This window comes from Ananas comosus, unplaced genomic scaffold, assembly GCF_001540865.1.
Source record: "Ananas comosus cultivar F153 unplaced genomic scaffold, ASM154086v1, whole genome shotgun sequence".
NCBI classification, from domain to species: Eukaryota; Viridiplantae; Streptophyta; class Magnoliopsida; order Poales; family Bromeliaceae; genus Ananas; species Ananas comosus.
In genome coordinates this window covers 10,577-15,598 of record NW_017891595.1, presented here as the reverse complement: position 1 = coordinate 15,598, position 5,022 = coordinate 10,577, and the positions used below count along the sequence as shown (strand labels likewise).

At 34.8% G+C, this 5,022-nt stretch overlaps 1 long non-coding RNA gene across 1 annotated transcript; it reads left to right on the top strand.

Moving 5' to 3' along the window:
* Nucleotides 1-45: 45 nt before the first annotated feature.
* On the top strand, nt 46-4,686 carry LOC109705013. The gene is made up of 6 exons (XR_002214573.1): nt 46-188; nt 283-358; nt 443-520; nt 1,555-1,611; nt 3,375-3,459; nt 4,571-4,686. It is a non-coding gene; the product is annotated as an uncharacterized LOC109705013 (long non-coding RNA).
* The last annotated feature ends 336 nt before the right edge of the window (nt 4,687-5,022 follow it).

The following is a 5,022-nucleotide window of genomic DNA, read 5'->3' as shown; positions in this document are numbered from 1 at the left end:
TTATAGTAATTTGCTCCTTTGGTTTTTGGAATCGTAATGAACAGTTTAATTTTGTTCTGTAGGTGGTCAGTGTTCCTTGTAGCTTCGAAATTCCTATTGTTGCTCAGCAGCTGGGAAAGTCAGGAGATCATCTGGAAGATTAGTAGTACAAGCTCTATGCCCATTGAAGATAACAATGGTGTTGATAAGTATGAAACCAAGCACTTAGGAAGGGAAGATCTCCTGAGTGGTTTTGCTTATCCTTTTGTGGTTTTGCTTCATGCGCATGTCCATTTACTGCAGAATTCTGAGTCCATTGTCGGTTGCTCCTCTGGTTGCATTGGTTGGGTTTGGGCTGTATGAGCTTGGATTCCCTGTGGTAAGCTATCTTAACAACATTTTCTATATAAAAGTTTCTAGTGTTCCATTATTTATGTCGATCTCATTATATCTCACCTCCTAGCTAGTGCTGGAATGAGAATTTTAAATATCTGGGGTGTTCAGTGCTTGGACGGCCTTATTACTTGTCATATTCGCCGAGGTACTATAAACAATCAACCTTCCTCTTTGGACAACTAAAAGAAACACTGAATTTTTTAGGGATCACCACCTTGGATGTCACATCTGCATTTTAGAATTTTATTTGTCAAGTGCATGATTGCTTGCTGCTGCTTAGACTAAAGACCTGAAAAGTCCAAGTAGTTCATAAGATTTGCATAGTATTAAATATGAGTAAAACTTAGAGCGACACTAAATTGCTCTAAGCTTAGGTAGACAAAACCAATTTATTCCGATCATCTAACGACTCATTATGATATTGTTAGAGATGTTGCTATAGTCTGTAACTTAATGTTGGTTACATTATGAGTTCTTGTTGATAAGCTCCGCGATCAACAAAATGAAAATATTCTTATATTAAAATCTCGATTAGTTTATTATTTAAGGTTTATACGACCACATCCTTTCATAAATAGATTTTGATTGGTACTTGTGATTTTAATAGCTTTTAGCTTTTGTAGCCCGCTTAAAATATCTAAACAAGTTTATTTGTAAGACTTCTTCTTCCACTAATTTTTCATTTATTTGAAAATTTAAAACTTATTGGGAGGCCCCCTCAACTGTAGGTTAGTTTGAGGTTAGCCCACCCAACTTCATTTTTTTTTCTTTCATTGATACTTCCTCAACTTTTGATTTTTGGGTGTTGAGTGAGTTTAGTCATTTAAATTGGAGATTTTCAAAAATTTACTTGTGATTCCATCAAATTTAATGATTTTTAATCACTTTTTAGCAAATGAAATTGGAACATTTAACGGCTAATAGCATACTCTTCTTTTTTATTTTCTTTTTCGTCCATTGTTAGTTAGTGTCGTAAGTTTGACTGGGTTTCGTTCTCATCCTCAGAGTTTATTGTAACATTTTAGTCCCCGAAGTTCTGCCCCCCCCTTTTTCTGTACAATCCCAAGAGTCTAAGCTAGTCCTTGAAGTTTGACCCCTATTTTAGTTTCGTCCCTAGAATTTGCCTTAATTTTAATTTCATCCTTTGTGTTGCAATCTGATCATAGCTCTCCCTTTCAGGTTATTGCTGTTTCAAAGTCATAAGACATTGTGCTGATGGTTCTTGATGCCTCAAAAGTAAGCCACATCTTTCCTTGTAACCCTGTTGTTCATTTCTATCCTTGTATATCTGTGCTAATTAAGTTTTTTTTCCACTGCATCAAATCCAATCCCTTTCCTTTTCTTGCTTTTGTACTATACCTTATATATTTGACAGTTCGATATAACTTACATTAACTAGAACTTCTATTTTTCATTTCTCATATTGGTCATGCTTTGTAATGACCCAACCCACTAGCAACAATACCTCGTTGGGCCCAAACCACCGGCCTAAAATGCTTAAGCCCAGTTATTATTACTAGTGTCTAAGTCTCTTATAAACCCAATGACAACCCCATTCCCATCCGATGTGGGATTATTTGGGTGTCACAGACTCCCCCCGTTAAAGGCCCTGACGTCCTCGTCAGTCCAATCACACACACAGCCCAAGATCACCGGCGATGTGAGACTCGTCTCACTAGCCCATCATCCAAACCCTGGCTCAGCCGAGACTCACCACACATGTCCAGCTGGTGAACCGGCTCTGATACCAAATATAACGACCCAACCCACTAGCAACAATAACTCGTTGGGCCCAAACTACCGGCCCAAAATGCTTAAGCCCAGTTATTATTACTAGTGTCTAAGTCTCTTATAAACCCAATGACAATCCCATTCCCATCTGATGTGGGATTATTGGGGTGTCACATGCTTGTGTTCTAGTGTAAAAATGAAGAAAAATTACACATTTGTAAGTATTCCATGTTCTGTTATTTGCTCCTTAAACACATCTTGAACCAGTTTGCTTATTTCTTACTGTTGGATAAAATAATTAAATATCGAAATAAATAGTTCGCAAAAATCACATAGATTTTTACATACCTCTTTCTTGCGGAATGTATTAAGATTACCAGGATCAAATCTCGTCTTATTTTACGAACTCGTTGATCCGCCAACATCCTGTCTCAATTTGTTGCGCGTTGTTCTTACTCGTTGCAATCCGGCTACTAGAGTCGATCGCTGCACACCGCCCAAATCCCTAGGGTTTATGATGGTGCCCTAGAGCGAACCCAAAAGAGAATTTTGTGGAGAGATGATTCTAATTTTTTTCGTATATAGTATGTGGTCAATACATCATGTATTTATAGGCCATAAGGGAGACATTAATTCTAATCGTATTCTAACTAAATCCCACATAGATAGAGATTTAAACAGATTAGGATTTATCTGTTAGATTTATTCCTTATCCCAAGTGGACTAGGAATATAACAGATAATTATAACTATTTATTTCTTATCCCATATGAATTAGAAATATTTTAGATAAGTCCCAATGCGGACGAATCCTAACACTTACGTACACATATTTGCTATCTTAGTCCTTTAATTTGCTTAACACTTAGAGCTGTTGTAATAATGTCCCAAATACACTTCTATGCCATTGTCAATATTAATTCCTATCTTTGAGATTAGAAAAACCAAAGTAGTGCCTTATGAGCAAGAAAAGAACCTTCACTGATTTTTGCATCTGTCGATTTGAGAATGAGTGTCACACTTTCACACGGCATATAACGAGTTTTTTTAATTGATTAGAAACTGACATTTGGGGAATTTGGCTAGTTGATATTAAAACAGTTTTTTTTTTCTTGGTTTCGGTCGTTTAGGTGGGGGGAGGGGATGCTGTATGTGCTGTATTGCACCATATGCTATGCTTGTTATATAGCCAATGAGCCACTAAAAATGTACTTTGGTGATCTTTTTTTTGTTAACTTGAATTATTTGTGTATTCTCTCTTACTGTGAGATATTCTCGGAGTGAAGGACATCGCCAGATATTGACAAAGGAACTAGAAGCTGTTGGACTACATCTAAATAAGAGGCCACCTCAGGTACAACTAATTTTGCTTTTCAGCTGTTATAGTGCCCTTATAAATCAACTGAATCAATTGAACACAAAATATCGTAAATGTGAACTCATACATTTCTCTTTACATTGAGTCCAAAATATTTGAGCACTTGCCTTATTCATCTGACTTCTGAAATTAGACCTAATGGAAGCAAAAATAATTTGGAAATAACTTTATGGAGAAATTTAATCTGTTTAAGGTAATTAAAGTCGACAAAGTATAAACAACTCCAATAGCACTGCAAAGAAACTTTTGGAATAAGAGATTGTATTAGAATCTTGTAGATTTTGGTTCCCTTTTCCTATGTGTTTCTATCTGTCAGTTAAAAAACAGTTAAAACTTGATTGCCAACAAATTCGTATGGAATGGGCCCAACCATGTCTTGCAGAATTTGTAAGGATATCTTTGGACCGTGAGAAAGGTGGTTTAGATTTGGCATCGTTGTCCCCACTAGTTTGTTCCTACCAAAAGGTGGTTTAGATTTGGCATCTCCTTGTAAGGTTAAGTTACTTGTCTTTACTATTGTTCTATATATCATCTTTCTTGCAATTAGAATCTGTTGATATGATGCTTATCACCATGTAAGACCTCTCTTATGCTCTTGTTGTCTTCTGGTTGGCTCTACTTGCTTGCTATATGATGGATTTATAGTAAGCAAAAAGGTTGGATTAGCTCTTTTCAAGTCTCAAGCTATTCAAGTGCAACTTTGCATTGATAACATCTTTTGTAAAGCATATTAATGTCGGTTTTCCTCTTGGCCCCTTAATAAGCCACCTCTATTGAGAATATGTTCTTAATTTATATCCATTTTAAGTCATTTGCATGATTGTATATAGTGTAGTCAACTTACAGAAGGAAACTTTTAGGTAAAGCAGGAGAAGAAGGAAACTAAATTATTTTGTTTGGAAATACAACCAGAAGGTGGTTTAGATGTGCTTGTCTACTTAATTTGAGTGCTATTGTTACAAAATGAAAAGAAAAGCTAAACAAAATCAGTGCAACCTAACTTTCATATTTTTCAAAAATTTGATATGATGATTTTTATTTGGTAATTTCGAACACTGATTTTATGATTTTTTTTTTGTTGATCCAGAATAGCTGGAGCTGCGGAAATTGAAGTGGGAAGCAAGAATTTCAACCATACGGTGTTTGTTAGAAATTATGTTCGAAATTTAATTTGAATACTGAGATTGTAATTTGAGAGTTGAGACTATTTGTTATACAAATTATTAATGCTTTTTGGTTGCTACTATTTTTTAATATTTCAATTCATTGTAATATTTAGTTGTTAATCAAGTATTTTAATATTAATTGTAATTGCCGTTATAAGCTTTATTTATCAATCATTTAATATGTTTTTTGCAGCAATTATAATTAATTATGGTGGCATTTATAATAGTTGTTATTGTATAGTATTTAGCGGCATTTATAATAGTTGTTATTGCATACTATTTAGCGGTATTTATAATAGTTGTTATTGTATAATATTTAGCGGCATTTATTTAGATTTTTACCAACCGCCGGAATAAATGCCGCTAAAACTTT